This window comes from Cydia splendana, chromosome Z (genome assembly GCF_910591565.1).
Source record: "Cydia splendana chromosome Z, ilCydSple1.2, whole genome shotgun sequence".
NCBI lineage: Eukaryota > Metazoa > Arthropoda > Insecta > Lepidoptera > Tortricidae > Cydia > Cydia splendana.
This window is the reverse complement of record NC_085987.1, coordinates 39,941,548-39,959,138: the sequence shown is the minus strand read 5'-3', so window position 1 is coordinate 39,959,138 and position 17,591 is coordinate 39,941,548. Positions and strand designations below refer to the sequence as shown.

The window sequence follows — 17,591 nt, the reverse complement described above, 5'->3', positions numbered from 1 at the left end:
TTCAATTTACAGTTAATAAGATACATTTAATCCGGATAATTAGTTAATTTCTACTTAACTAGAATGAGACTCTTCTATTTTAGTTTTTACACTTATACTGGTAAAACTGTTTTAATATTTTTGATCACTTTTAAAGCAGTTTACTGAATCACTAACTGACACATAATTATTTATTACAGCACACTACATTTATACTATACTATTTATACTGTTGTTATTAGTATTGTATTCTAACAATATTTTGGTGGTAACTACTGGGAAAAAAAATCCCACCTTTTACCAGTGGTAACTACTGGGAATAAAAATTAAAAATTAAAAACACCAGTGGTAAAAGGTGGGAAACAAAATCCCAGTAGTTACCACTGGTAAGAACTTGGTGGTAACTAGTGGGAATAACCCGCAAAATCTACGTAGAGAAAGTACCTATTATTGAATTAGTCAGTTGAAGTTGTAGGCTACAGAAGGAATTGTAAATACCGGGTGTGGCCTGTAACACGAGCAAAGAATTAAAACATAGATTGTACTCCTCAAACGGTTACACTTTTGTTCAACAACTTTTAAAAATTATGAAGTATTTAGAGTCCCTATTTTTCATACAAAATAAATATTATCTTCAATGGACGCCATATCATTGTGATTGACGTTGCTTGTCACGCCTTAAACATAACAAAATTCGCAATACATTGCGTCCTAGAATAAACTTTAAAGTGTATTAAAAATCAAACCACAAGTTATTTTTAAAAGTCGCTGAACTAATGTTGGTCAGTATGAGGAGTACAGCCTATAGTTAAATTTTTTGCTCATGTTACAGGCCACACCCGGTATATAGTTGGAAGGTTGAATATTTTACTGTCGGGTGTTTTGAGCTACTTAGATTACTAGTTAGCAGTCGTTTTATAATTATTAATGATTATTTTAGAATTATAATGAAGATATCACACTCATTCTGGTAATATGTAAACCTAAAACTATAAGTGGACTTTGGGCGGCTATCTGAACATTAATCAAGAAAGCTCTATAGCTTTTTTGATTAAGGTGGCAAGACATACGTTCATTTCCCTAAGACTTTATGCAGCACCACGTGTGCAATGTTAAGGATTTTACAGCACATGAATATTTCAAATACCTATGCGCTAGAGTACCTACTATGATGTTTGCCGTAACGGAACATTATGAGAGCAACAAATGTCCTTTGCGTAATATTACCGGACTGCTCGAAATGCTTGGCAGCATAGACTTTTATTGAAGATACCAAGATTTTAGTTATACGTACATGGTCTTTGGTCACTTTAAATAATCCACATGTTATTTTATAGTTTTTATTAGCCATTTCACCACACAAAACAACAAGTTTTTGAAGTCGATTAAAATGTTTTATAGATCTTTAATCTTATTTATTGCCAATGAAGCAGAGCAAATCTCCCGGTCTCAGTCTCACCCTTCATTTCTCCGTATCATGGTACACGGAAAATTTAACCTAGTGTGGTATTTAATGTATAATTACGGCGTTTTTAAATAATCCTTAGGAAGGGTTGTTTATGTTTAATGTTTATACAAACCTTGCAGTCCAGTCGATGCTTGGCTGTGCTTGCCGCGGTGTAGCGGGGGCTTCATAATGCAGGGCTTCACTTAATATGGCCTTAGTTCGTACAGCTTTTATTTTATAAAGAAACCCTCTGGAAGACCTTTTTAATTATGCAGCACACACAGATTGAGGAGGGTCTCGACCCTACAATACCACTGTATAAGGGAAAATTCGTAAGAAGGCAAAATGTTGTATATGAAACATATAGTAGGTAAACAGGTTTAATTTTCTATACAAACATCACAGCTTGCATTTTTCACTTTCTGAAAGTGGCTCATTGTTTATATCTTTTTTTTTAACGATTTGTTATGAGATAAATTAATTTCCTTTCAATATGGATTCGTAGTATTTGATTGATATTGATTCATTAAAAAATCTGTATTTTTGACGGGTGTAATTATTGGCATAATAAATGATTTTCATAAATAACTACCCTTTTACCTCAATTATTCGGTGAACTTTACCTATATTTACGTGTTTTGTAAATATAATATAATAAAAATATGCTTATTTCCCTAGTTACATACTTACGTATGTTCCATTCTGTCCAACAGGGCGGTGGTGTATTCGGGATGCGGGTGTGGCAGCTACTTTATGCCACCCGGCCCCTTCCATCTAAGAATGTGCCCTCATGTAACATTATACTCGTACATAAATACTAATTAAACTTAATGAGCATCTTTGAAATTTGACAGAGAATTTAACTAAGTAATAGGTATTTTTACAAACACAGTTCAGTCCGTTTGGTAGTCGGGTGATTAAAAAAAACTAAGTTGTTAAATACAACAGTACATTTGTGCTAGTAGGCACCTACAATACAATACAATACAATACCCTTTATTGCACACCTCACATACTCGTAGTTTACAATATATGTACAGTAACATAAACAAAGACAATAGAGGTAACAACAGGCGGTCTTATCGCTTAAGAGCGATCTCTTCCAACAACCTACATTGTTATTGTAAGTATATATACAAACAGTCCATGTAAGCAACTCTGTATTTTCACACGGACATTAAGGAACCGCAATCGCAAGCCATTCATTGATCGGAGTATGAGGGGAAATGCGGCTTCTAGCTGTACATCCATTTCTACCGGAAACACGAATTTCCTTGCAACCTCCTGACACGGATGGCTTCGGGGAGAAATTGTTTCCATACAAGTAGAAAATCCTTACTAGAACGGTTGATGTGTTGGGATGGCAGCTGGCAAACTTTGTTTAATGAAATTTCTGACAGTTAGTGTCGGAGCTCACTTGGATTTGGACACATTCAAGGCATACAAGCTCCCTGCATGGAGAATTGGTTATTGTTTACCTAAACGATTTTAGGCTGCTTGTACCTACTACAAAATAGTTATTTACCTATACTCGTAGATGACAGGAAACCTGCGATCATATATAACCATGGATACCGCCTTTAGGAACATTACCGTTCAAATTCTCGGGCCAAATTAGCACACATACACAATTACGCCTACATTCAAATAAGACGACGCGTTTACAGAGCCTGTAATCAAAGCTGGTAAACAAAATAAGAGTCATCTTTATTACACTAATGGTACATAGCTAAGTGTAGATGAAATGCATATAATGTCAATAACTACCAATCAGCGACATTAATCCGCTAATAACCTTCTTGCTGTACGTACTGGCCGCTGAGATTTCGCGGTTCATATTTGATTAGAATATGACTTGGACAGGGATAGGTTTATGCCATACAGTGAAGAACCAGTCAAATAATTCACGTAGAATAATTTAATGCAGATTAAAAGATAACTAGTTAAATATATCATTGTTGTATAAATGTATTCCGCTATAATAAGTATTTTGTATATTTTATTATCAATCTGCATGGCAGTGCGAAGTCACGGTCAGGTATAGTCTGTCCGTTTTTCTAAGATCAAGTACGCCATAGTAAATGTATGGCGAACTTGATCTTAGAATTCGGACTGGCTATACAGTCTGCAAAATTTACATGGGTACACGAATCGGGTCAAAAATATTTGAACAGGCGGGGTCACAATAAATCCCCACTTTCAGTTCAGAATATTTTATATGTATATAGCCAAGGAAGTTTGTCAGTAGAAAAAGGTGCAAATTTAAAATTTTGTATAGGACCACAGCCGTTCGCGCGCTTACATTTTCTAAATTTGCCGCTCTTATAATATTTTAAACTTTCGCGTTTTGAACACATATTAACTCACATTATACGAAACGAAACTGATTTACGTCGGTAAATCAAGGTAATTGAATATAATTCGCGTTAGACCCGTCTATAATGTGAGTTAATATGTTTGCCGCTCTTTTCTACTGACGGAAATGGCTTGAGAGAGAACCTATATATATGTGACAGTAGAGGGTGGATTAAAATGATCAACATTTTCAGATAATGTGTGTATTTATTAAATTAATTCAGTGAAAGCATGATAGGAAAAATGTATCTACATATAGGAGACCGGGTATGATTATCTCACGGGTTATATCTCATGAATAGAACATATTCTAGATATCTTGCCAGGCATCCACTCAATTTCATGTCTCTCTAATTGGACAGCTTTTTTCCATAGTTCTCTGCGAATAGCATCTTGTGGGAATCTGAATGGAAAGTAATGTAAAATGACAATACCAAATTTGATTATTAATTTGAAATAACTAGGTAGTTTTTTTGGGTAAGTAATATAAGACATAATAATTTATACTCTAATATTCATATTATATACGCTCATATTGTATAAGTTTGTTTTGTATACCGTTCAAGGTGTATAACGAACGTTAGATATAACATCAAAATATCTATTTTTGTTAAGTATAACGTTATTAAAGTATAATATCATTGTATATAACGATCATTATGTATAACGTTCATAATATCTCAGATTTATAATGTATATTACTCAATACATCTAACACCAAAATGCATAATGCTCGTATAGAATAGAATAGAATAGAATAGAATAGAATAGAATAGAATAGAATAGAATAGAATAGAATAGAATAGGATAGGATAGGATAGGATAGGATAGGATAGGATAGAATAGAATAGAATAGAACAGAACAGAACAGAACAGAACAGAACAGAACAGAACAGAACAGAACAGAACAGAACAGAACAGAACAGAACAGAACAGAACAGAATAGAATAGAATAGAATAGAATAGAATAGAATAGAATAGAATAGAATAGAATAGAATAGAATAGAATAGAAATAGTTTATTCGTGGCATAAAAAATTGGTAACAGACAAAAGAGAAAAAAAGAAGAACGAAAATTAAAATTTACACTTAACATTACAACACATATCATTACATAACAGAACAAGCATAGAATAACCTAACCTAACCTACTTTTCTAGCAGCAGTTTGTTTTCTGTAGGGGTCGCAGTTCTAACCTAACCTAACCTACTTTTCTAGCAACAGTTTGTTTTCTGTAGGGGTCGCAGTTCTAACCTCACCTAACCTACTTTTCTGGCAGCAGTTTGTTTCCTGTAGGGGTCGCAGTTCTAACCTAACCTAACCGACTTTTCTGGCAGCAGTTTGTTTTCTGTAGGGGTCGCAGTTCTAACCTAACCTAACGTACTTTTCTGGCAGCAGTTTGTTTTCTGTAGAGGTCGCAGTTCTAACCTAACCTAACCTACTTTTCTGGCAACAGCATGTTTTGTATAGGGGTAGGAGTTATAACCTATTTAGTATATCATACGCTATTATATTTTATAATCATTATACTAAAAGATAGTATATACTATGATCGATATACGTTATGTATGTTATATAAACTGAATTTATAGTATTTGAGTGTTATATAAAAAATCATTATACAAAATGAGTATTATGTTAAATGACCGTTATTACTAATAAAAATATTGATTTTGATGTTATAGCAAACGTTCATTATATCTTGTGAACGTTATTAATATGAAATTATATATTATGTAGTTATATCTCGTGGGACGCACCCAGTTTTTTTATAGCTCCATCTCATGAAATAAAAAAGGAAAATACAAATCTGTAAGAAGGAATTTATTACTACATTTATAATTATATAGAAAATACCTAAACCAAACACAAGTTAATAAAATAGTCTACTTCATTTAGCATAACACCATCCCTATTATCCTCGCAATTTAAAAAGTCGTATGTTGTTATGAAAGTCGTATGCAGTTGTTACGTTTTAGCTTAGCACGGTAGTATTGAAAACAAATCGTCATGTTTTTTTCCAAATTCTACTGAAGTTATCTGTTTACTACAAGTGAAAAGTGATTCCACTGTCCTTGGTATGAACTAAAATAACTTCTGCACCACTTCACGACACATGAATATATTTTTAATTACAAAAAAACGTTGTTTTTATAAATCAATTTAGCCATTTGTCACTGACTGTCATCTCGGTGGTACTGAGATTGCCAATCGAGCAGTTTGTAAGTACCGCCTATCGCGGGGTAGTTTGCGTTGGGTCATAATTGAGCGGACAGAATACTTCCATGTATAGCATTTCGCTGCAGGAAACATATTAGAAATGTGCAGTCAAACGTGAGTCGGACTTAATTACTTGGTCATTGATCCGACCCCTACGGGTTTTTAAATGACGTTTCCTAGGAACGCGTGTTCGATTCGCACTTGGCCGGTTTTTGATATAAGTAGTCCGGTTTCCTCACCTACCCTCCTAAGCTAAAAGGTGGTATGTCAAAAACAAATTAACTAGAAAATAGAACTTTTAACCTTTTGGATGCCAATGACCGATATATCCGCACCGCAGGTTCAATGCTAAAGACTGATTAATCGGTCACAGATCACAGAGCAACATGCTTATGCATAAAGTTCAATTTCAGTCTCAAGAAGTGTCAACACTTCGGTGACGTGGCGTCCGCGTGACAACTTTTGTGTTTGATACGGCGTCGAAAAGGTGATACCTACCGGTTTGCATTATTTTGTTATTTAAAATACTGGTTCAGCTTTACTTTAGTCACGATGTTTTCCTTCTCCGAAAAACAGCTAATAAACATCAAACTATATTTCGTACAATCATCACCCATTTTTCTGCACTGTCAATATTTTATCTTACTTAGGTTACGAAACAAGGAAAAGCAGTTTCTTATATAGTCCCGGACGTTATGACATCGTCCTTCAAGACAAAAAATGGGTCTCAGATATTGTACTGATATTTCGATAAATTGAGAGCGAACTGTGCGTTTCAATTTGACGTAATGGTCCAATGTAGTAAATTTGGAATCTCAGATCTGCTTTTCTTGCTAATTCCTACAGCCTCCTAACTTCCACAATATAAAGTAAATGGATTAATCAGAGTATTTCAGTCGCCTAATTTCATTGGACGTATTTTTGGAAGAATCTGTACAATATTATGGCTTTTCCGATGAGTAAAAATTCGTCTGATCTTTCGCTTCGTCAATCTAGGATTTCTCGAGGTTCATTAAACCTTAACTTGAGAGAAGGCTAACGCAAAACTGCAGTTTGAATTTTTGTATGTACCTACTTACGTTTTTATTAATAGAAAATTCCCATGAAAAAAAAATCAATCGGAAACTTTTGTTCCTTTCTAATTTCCTGGCTTTACGCCCGCCCCTTAATACTGTAAGAACATATACTTACTAATTGTTTGCAAAAAAAATACTTTGTGGTAATAATAAGGTACCAAAAGTGTTTAATTGGCTAGTAATACACTCATGACGCAATAAAAACGTGTCACTTTTATTTACAAATTCAATAAATAGTACAGAAGTAGTGCATAATTGTTTTCCTTCGTATTTTCACGGAAACGTACGAACGTATCTTGAAAGTTGATTGAAGTGGTATGACAAATAGGTACGAACGTTTCCGAGAAAATACGAAGGAAAACAATTATGCACTACACTTGTAAGTAGATAACGTAGAGTATTAGGTTAGGTATTGTAGCACGCAAATGAATGGCCAACAGCGCCGCAGCGTCTGTGGCGGTTTAGTTTATTCAGTTGCAACAAAAGCACCCATTGTCGACCGATATAATGGTCACTTGGACAAATTGGTAGGCCGGTGCAGAATTCAATTTGCCCGAGGTTGCCCAGATTGCGCGCTCTACTGACCCTGTTTGATTCGGGATGGAGCTACTTGCTCGATTGTAATGTTTTATTGCCTTCTGATTTTTCTTCACGAGTAGGTGTATAATATTTTTTTATTAATAACCGTCAAATGTGCCTACTTTGTTCCGAAATTTGCTCCAAACTTCGTAATTGAAATTTTAATTTTAAAATTATTATATTTTGGTAGGTATGTTGATATAAGGATTTAAAGTAGCCGTCACTTACTACTAATTGTTGTGTTGCGATACGGTTTTCATAATAAAAAAAACTGTTGGACCACAATTACCCAGGGAGGAGCAAGTAGGCACATTTTACGGAACCGCTTTATGGTTTCTCTAAGGGAGATCTACATCGCTTTTGAACTGGCAAAGTGTGGGAGTGCCACTATATACTTTTGATTTTAATAGAAATTGGACGTCTAAAGTCTAAAATAATTATTTTTAAATCATTCGTTAGGGTTAATTAATATTTACCAGCGCGGTAAATCGATTCGTGCGTCCAATTATAATAGCGTTGCTAAATATTGAACAATTTAATCCTCGCGCACCGATTTGAACTAGGCGACCTTTATTGAACGCCACCCTTATCTAGTGATAGATAGGTATCATATTGTTATCGCTACCAAAACCTTCGTCTGTTAAATACGGAGGAACGATTTTTTTTCTTAAGGTGGATAGTGAACGACCGCTTCTCCATACAAACGTAGTTCCCCTTTTTCCTCCCAGGATATTGTCATTATGAAAACATTTTTACACAATTTATTGCATGTTAACCATAACATCTCTTCTTTGTGTGCCTCTTCTAATACTTATTAAAGTTATTAATAAAGTTATCTTTACGAAAAGTTTTTACTAAATGACAAGAAAGCAATGCTACGGCACCGGCGTAGCACTCGTAGCACACAGTAGTTGCTACTACGTAGTTACGCTTGTCGGCTCGATTCGGAAAATGAATTAGATTTCTACTAGACTTCAACAAGTTACGATACGGATAATTTAAAGATATTTGTAAGATAGATATCTCAAATTTGACGTTTCCGCGATTCTGGAGGTCCTCTTGGACGATTTCCACAAGTTATGACTTAGATATCCAAGTCACATCTAGTCGATATCTAATGTAGATCTAGTTGATCTCTAAATCGTCTCAAGATCTTGTGATTATCTCGAAATCCGAATAGGCCTGTGTGTAACCTTACCTTCCCTTGTTGTCAGTTATGATGCAACTTTTAGCATTTGTTTCTTATCGTTATTCTAAAACTTTACAGTTACAAAACATTCAGAGGAAATTTGGAAACATAAGATATAGGTAAGTAAAATGATTGGAAGGAGCAATTACTAGGGCGATCTTGAAAAGTAAAATAGGTAGGTACTATATTTAAAGGCCAAATATTCAAAAATCACTATCGAAGTTTTACTCCATCACTCTACTCTGACTGCAATAATAGCTACAAAAGTAGATAGACATAAATAATGTAGCCCTTAGAAAAGGTTTAAAAAACTTAAAACTAGATGGCGTCATTAAATAAGAATATACCTAAAATGCTCGTATTATGTTTCAGCTGTACTTTTGTGAATATGGTTGCGACCAGAAAAGTCGAATTTTATGTTTAGAAGTCATAAAAGCAAGTAGGCGACGGATTATTATGTATAAACCCAAAATGGTAACGTAGTAAAAAGGCATACGAGGAACGCAGTGTTGTATGGAGGTTGTTCGGCTTGAATAATTACTAAGGTAAACGTACTAGTGCTCGACATGCTAATGCCCAATAGATGACACCATGCTGTCACCTCTATTGACAATGACTTAAGTTTCAAGATGACATGTACTGGGTACTGGGGCCGCGTCGAGCACCAGGAAGTTTACCTTACTCTCTGCTCTTAACATATGTAGTTTTCCGAAGAACAATATCAAAGGAAAGTCGATAATGTTTGCAGCAAAATGGGTTCAGAAAGTACGTTATAAAATTACTAGTAACTAGGTATAACTGACGTTCGTAAAGTATAGATGGTCAAGCTAATCTTGTCAGTAGAAAGAGGCGCGAAATTCTAATTTTCTATGAGACGATATCCCTTCGCGCCTACATTTTTCAAATTTGCCGCCTTTTTCTACTGACAAGATCTGCTTGATCAACTATAAATTAATGTTCAAATTCTTGCACACGTACTCGTGCGATTAATTAGCTTATTTTTACCCCAGTACAGTCTGCGTCTCGTACTCAAGGATAATGAAAATGGCTAAATTTGTAAGACGAATTTTCATACAAGGTGACCGTTTTCAATGCTTTTAGTTTAGATTCAGTTCAAGTATACGTTAATTTACGTTAAAGTGAAATACGAAGCTGGCGTACGAGTTACCACACCTGCGTTCTACAGTATTACTATAAGAACTATATTCGTTAACGACTTCACTAATAATATTACGAGTAGGTACCTACTCGAATACCCTTGGAGATTTGATCCCGAGTTCCAGTGAACTAGCTACGTCCGACGGCTATTTGAGAGATCGATTTTGCAAATCCTACAAGTATCCAAGAGATAGGCAATGGTAGACGTACTAACTTATTTCATGTTCTGGCGAATGACTATATTTATATATCTCTCGTACTAACAAGGGAAAACGCGTTATTATATACTCGGAACGGGTTTAAGGATGACTCGCCGAGCCGGAGCTTCCGGCACTTCGTTTTCTTTGGAAAGCACCACGTGATCACCGATCAGCCGTAATAGAAAATGCATGTCGGACGCCACGGCCCGGGCCTGGCCCGGTCTAACGGGAGTCATCCTTTATACAGTAACACATATATACCACTATTTTAATATGTTGAGCAAAAATTTCAATATCGTTCTTAAAGTAATTGGTTTTACTGAATAAATTATATTCAATGCAAATTGTAGGTAGTGGGAATTAAAATTAAAATAGAAGTCAAGGTATCATTTATAATTATGATCGGCCGTGGCGTCCATCAAAGCAGTGAAAATTGTAGCAAACTATCGCACTTCAAACACGGGGCCTCTATTACACTTTTCTTTGTTCCTTTATAGCATGGTGATAATTACTTCACCACATGTCTCAAGTTTCACAGTTGATTGCCACCGTTTAAAATTACAAAGAAATACTCGTAAAATTTGCGCGTATTTCGTATAAATATTTACCTTCTATTTATTTTTTGTTATAGCTTTTCTTTAATCCCACAAATGCGATTGATGTCCACGCGATCTAATATTAATATTACCTACCTATGTATTTAAGTTCGTCAACGTGGCTTATTATTTTAGGGACCACTGAACCCCGTGATAATCGTTTGGTTAGAGGTATTCGTGTTGTGAATTCTTCAATGTGATACACACATACACACCACGCACGAAAAGGACAATTTTTGTTACACTGCGTAACTTGCGTGTACCTACGTGTACAATCTGTATTGGAGATTTAGGTTTCTAAAATGATTTCGATGATTGAATCGAAAAACTATATTTTCAAGTTTATATTAGGATCCAACATGCTACACAATGCAAGAGAACAAATACACATATATTACATGTTGTTATTACTGGCATAGTACTCGTAGGTATTCATGTTAAGAGAGATGCTGAAACTCCCAGAAATATATTGAGTTATATTGCTAGGCCATAGGTAGGTATGTACTTCGAAACAGAAATTCGCTAAAGCAATGTTCGCCTGAGTACTATTTAATGATGCAGACAACGACAAATATTGACACATTCGGTATTCCGAATACTGAACTCGCAACAGACGCAATTCTAATGGTTTACGTTTCATAAAAAAATAATCGGTACCGACCTATCTATGTCACTAAAACTATTTACATTTAGATCGACAGTGGGTGTAAGGTCACTTTTGCTTTTGTTTCGTATGTAAATGTACTTAGATATTTGATTATATTATACAAGTGATGATTTGCTCCCAAAGTCTTCCAAATACTTATCTTATTGTTTTATTCAATAAAATTAAACGCAATAACTGTTACGTCGTTTTAACCATTGTTAACTAACCGAAAAAAGTATATGTATATCTGAAACTACTAGGTAATAAGATAGTGGTGCAGACAAAATAATTTCAATAAAAGTACAATTTAGTTTTTACCTGTAACTTACTATAAAATAAACGGGCTACCCGTCTAAAAGTTCTTTATTACTTAATGACTTGAGTGTGCAGTGTGCACACATGGTGTTTAATAATAGTCGTTTATGACTGTGTGAGCTTTTCCACCGGACACGCCTATTTTAATTAAGGTGATGAGTCCGAGCTATACCCGCTAGATGGTTGCACAGCCATTTTGTTTCCGTGATTTGATTCGTTTACAGGTAGTGCTGGTACCTAATACAAATTTCGCATTTGATCAGTGTCTCTGTCTCCTATTTTTATATTTTTAGGTTAGTTTAGTGTACGATTAGGGCGGTGCTTTTGAGTACCTACCTAATTAATGACAAATTAAGCTTATGCGGAATTCATCATTTGAATGAGAAAAGCCTGCACTTTGAATAATTTTTGCTGTTTATAATCTTGAATAGTAATGTTTTCATATTTAATGTCATTTAACGGGTCTAACGCGTTAGACCCGTTAATGCCATAAAATATGCGTACAAAACGCGAGAGTTTAAGGTGTTAATTATGTTTAATTGACTTTTGAAAGTATTAAGTACGTTAGGATAATAATGATTACACCGGTCTATATTTAATTACGGATGGGTGTGAAAGACTTACCTACTCGTAATGTTACAACATTATACACATGTTATGTAAGAACATAAAGAAATCCTACGATTTAATGTTGTAAACCATGCTCATATGACTTTTGTAACTTGGATATTTCAAAAAGTATAAACGTAAAATGAATGTGCTCTTAAAAAAATGGAGACCAAAATACAGGCTTTAACCTCATTTGTCATTTATGGACACGGATTGATTTTCGCCAGTGACATTAAAAGGTCCAATTGGTAGCTATCAAACTCCTCTGTCTTTGTCATTGGCCTTCGTTTAATTTTATCCGTAGGTTACTTAATGCGACAACCTGTATATGTGCGAATATTCGTTAGCTAGGTATAATAAATACAGTTATTCTCGTACTTTCTATAAGTACTTTGCGATTAAATTGTCTCTTAGTCATTTTTAAATTATAGGTACCACATAGCTTGGTAGCGTTTTTAAATAATGTAGGTGCATAAATATGCATATCTTATGTGTAATGTAATGGTGTATTTGACATTCCTCAGCCAATTTAATTTAAACTAAAATTTTCAAAGAAACGGGAAATACATTTGTGGCACTCTTTCCGTAGCACTACTATTTAGTGTGCGTAGTGCGAAATAATATTTAGAAATATAAATATAGGTAAGTACCTTAGAATATTTTTGGTTAGTGTACGTAGTACTATTATTTATTCTGTGGTTAGTGTTTGAAAGACACCCTCTCCAATCCAAATAACCTAATTTAAAGAAGAAAGTGTGAAACTGAGCATCACGCGGGAAACAACAACATAAACCGTTGCAATCGTTCGTAGGTACGGGCATAGAGTAATATAAGTAAAGAAAGAGTGGTAACTCCATACATCAGTTTTCTTACCAAAACGCGCGTTATTTCGTACCTAGTCGACATCTAGCACCAAGTAGCGGAATTTATCAGTACTGCTAGCTGACAATAGATGTCTCGCGAACGAAAACTCTCATGCTCAACAATTCTCAGCTAATATTATAATCGGATTAACTGGAAGTCTATTTTCAACCCCTCTGCTTATAATATTAGTTGTAAATTGTTTTGGTAGTACAGTTTTCGTCAGTAGCTACACTTGTGACATATGGTGTCAAGTAGGGGTACTGATAGTTCCACTACTTGACGTTAGATGTCGACTACGAAATAACGCCCGTTTTGGTAAGAAAACTGATGTGTTTACGACTCTTTCTCTGCTTAGGTATATTACTCTATGGTACGGGCAGGCCCACAATCTCTCCATAAGCATCTCATTCGATCCACCTGTTACACGAGGCCCTGAGCGCTACGTGAATTTTCACGGGCATAAGTTATAAAACTCGCTTTGCAAGCTATATTACTTATTTACATGTACACTCCACTACTATTGCACTAGCTTCTGCCCACGATTTCGTTTGAGTAGAATGTTGAAAACTAGCGAAAAACGCGAGTTGTTCGTATTAGGAACTATAATTTTCTGAAGAGCGAGAGCGGTTATGCGAGTGTATTAGTTATATTCTTCGTGTTGTGTTTTGGTAAATTTATAATATACTCGAACATATTTTGTGTATAATTTAATGTGAAATTATACACAAACTCAATTGCATTGGAGAATATTTTAAAAAATTTGTTATCGTGAAAGGTGAGAACAATTTTGATACTTCGGTCCGTGACTGATATTATTATTACACACATGTCTAGGTATAAAGTAATTACTAATTACCTATGCATAATACTGTAGTATTCAAAATAATTTACCTGAAATAGATAGAAACTATCCTTTTTCCTTCCTCGTACGAGCGTGAAACTTGAAGTTTAAGCGGTAACAGACAGACAATAGTTACTATCGCATTCATAATATTATTAGTAAGCGTTAACAAATGAGTAGGTAACTTAATTATATCAAATTAAAATTAAAATTTAAGTATTCAAAATTGTGCACGCTTCTAAGATAATGCTCTATGTCTTGTGTTTATGCTCCAATAAAAATTGGTCATTTCTTCATTTTCTATGATAGTACATTTATTACTGTTAATAAAACTACAAAAGTTTCTAATGAATCACAAAGTCACGATATCACAAGTTGTTATTAAAATAAACGAATAAGGAACACGAGTGTAGCGTTCCTTATTAGCTACATATCTTTCTTCAAATCTTACCTAATTAATTTTTAATTTCAAGCCAATACTGATAATAAAACACAATATGAAAAACCTTACCAACAGTAAAATATAAAATAAATGCCAGACTAAAATATGCGGCTCGGCAAATCACAATTTCATTGCAATAAAAACAGCTATCCTCTTTGAATCTTGTTAATCCGACCCAAATCATATCAGCTGTAAAGATGTATAAATATGAGTATATTTGAGTAAAGCAGACTAATAAAATTCCAGTGTCATAAAATTCGCATGGCCTTCGCAAACTTATGTGAAATAGAGTAAAAACTAAATGTCACTGTCTCACCTCTGATCTTCTGTAGCTGTTTCAGTTTTTACCGACCATCACCGAGTGAAAACGATTTAGATGTAATTTGTTTTTCACCAGTTCACAAAAAAGTAGCACATAATTTAGCAAAAGTTTGCCGACGCTGGAGTTTCAGGGCGCGGGACGGGCGGGCGCGTCCGTCCATGCCTCCGGTGCCTACTGTACTACGAACGAGCGCCTCGGATACTCCCTCGGTAGTGATGTGCCATGCTGGGCGGGACTTACCTCGTATGCATGGTATCCTTTCATTATACTAAGACTCCAATTAAAGTATTAGTAGAGCTAAAGTAAAAGAACTGACGTAAAAAGACAAACCTTTAGTTCTTTATAAGTAATGTTTGTATATTTTCCCACAGCTGAACCTAAGTCACGGCAGATTAATCAAAGGCGATATATAATTTATACTTAATTTTGACGGCATTATGGGAAAAGAACCTACGCAAATTTTCGTAATTTCTTACGGAAACGATGGACTGACGTTTGAATATCGACGTTTTTATTTTTCTTGCGGTCACCCAACGTATATTGGGTAATTATGACAATAATGAGATTAATGAGGCACATAAGCGAGTTCAAAATTAGTATTTTTAGAGTTTTCTCCCTGAAGAGTGCTAAAAAGAACCCTCCATTGTCCGCTGTTTTCATGACCCGTAGGTACACATACTTACTTAGATGGTTGAATTTTTTACAGCAAATAATAAAAAAGTACCTACTTACTTAATTCCTTAATTTAATTAAGTCTGAGCCAGCGCAAGTTAGGTGATCTCGCGTGTGTAACGCATTTTCTGTCTATTGTCTATCAGCTCGTCGTATCCATGAAACGTAAATTGCATTATAAAAAAATTACAATGAGACAATAGCTTACCTAGATTGCAAATCACCTTGATTTTTTTATACTAATAGAATGCTTCGCCTCGCGGCTGGCACACGCATTTTCCGGCCGGATCCTTGTTATTAGACTAGGGTTGCCATACGTCCCGGTACGCCGGGACATGTCCCGGTTTGAAGCATGGTGTCCCGGTGTCCCGGCCGATAAGCAAATCGTCCCGGTTTTAAAGATCATAGTAACTATTTACTTAGTAGGGGGCTGGACTTGGTAGATATCAACAGTCCAACAATAAACACGACTAGGCTAATTGTACGTGGATAGAACGATGTAAGCGCTGACACTTGTCCGTTCACTTTTTACGAATTTACGTTAACAGTGTCAACAGATTTAGTCCACTCGAGAAACTGAAAACGGTGAAAAATAGAGATACTACTTTACTACTCCTAAAAATACGTGTGATACCTCATTAGATTCGTAATGATGTCTAGAAAAATGTATTGGATGCGTTTATTAGCACACAAAAAATATCAAAAGTTATTAAACAAAAAAAGGGGGAAAAAGTAGCGAAAAGCGACTACAAACAGAGATCCCGACTGGCGGGTTGCTGGCATTTAATGACTGTGTTAAAAGTTGTTTTGTGTTTAGGCAAGGGCTAAACCTTTTAAGTTACCTATTGTTGTAATAAAAGTTCCTTTTTTCTACATTTACTACTTTTTAGGGCTTCGTAGTCACCTAGAAACCCTTATAGTTTCGCCATGTCTGTCCGTCTGTCTGGTGAGGCTTTGCTCCGTGGTCGTTAGTGCTAGAACGTTGCAATTTGGCATGGCATGGATACATAATTCATGCATTGTAACAGAACGGTAAAAGAAAAGCTATAAAAAAAAATTTTTGGGGTGGCCACCTCCCATACAAAATGCTTTTTTTTATTTTTTTTTGTCCCAATAGTGTGGGGTATCGTTGGATAGGTCTTTCAAAACGAATACGGGTCTTACGAAACCATTTTTTGATATAGTAAATATTTTCGGAAATAATCGCTCTGAAAGAAAAAAAATGTGTGTCCCCCTCTCTAAAGGGCCCAGTACACAATGGGCCATCGCCGGCCACTCCAAGGGACGCATTTATGCGTTAGAGGGAGCAAGTGATATTGCTATCTCATTCTACCGCATGGCTGCGTCCCTTGGAGTGGCCGGCGATGGCCCATTGTGTACTGGGGCCTTAACTTTTGAACAATGGGTCCAAAAAATATGAAAAAAAATCGTGAAACAAAAGCTTAATAAATGTACTTTCAATGCAAACTATAGCGAACATATATGATCGGACTGTACCGGTTTTGAATTATTGCAAAAAATCTTCTTTTCTTAGTAAAAGTACTCCCTTATGCTTGTAATGTACTTACATGATACTTACCTACTATTTTGGCCTATTTTGACAGAATGGAAACTACGAAACCCTACACTGAGCATGGCCCGACATGCTCTTGGCCGATTATTCTGTAAATGTCCCGGTTTGAGTCCCCACACTTATGGCAACCCTATATTAGACTCATCCCTATTTAGCCAAATCTACCCGGCCTCCCCCGACCGCGGACCTGTATAATGCGTACCTATAGACGCGCGCCTCAGATGTTCAGCTTTACATTGATCATATGATGCGAAACAAATACCTACTATATAAACGAGAATAAATTGGGGTACGGACCAATTTTGTGGTAGCGAAGTTTTAATAGGTAGGTTGAATTCTGAAAAGTTACGGCAGGTAGGTAATTGAATAAAACGAATCATCAGAATAACATGTTATGATTTTACTACAGATTTTATTTTCATCGATGCCCATATTTCACATCTCACAAGCGAATGAGCATTTTAATTTTAAACATTATTAATAGCATTACCTATAAAAGGATCCAACGT

At 35.4% G+C, this 17,591-nt stretch overlaps 1 protein-coding gene across 1 annotated transcript in view; it reads right to left on the bottom strand.

Annotated features, from left to right (window-relative positions):
• The window catches only part of LOC134804115 (uncharacterized), a 148,953-nt gene extending 133,954 nt beyond the window's left edge, over positions 1-14,999 (bottom strand). The window contains exon 1 of the mRNA XM_063777057.1: positions 14,832-14,999. The gene's annotated coding sequence lies outside the window, so the exon portion shown is untranslated. The remainder of the gene's footprint in view (positions 1-14,831) is intronic.
• Positions 15,000-17,591: the final 2,592 nt, after the last annotated feature.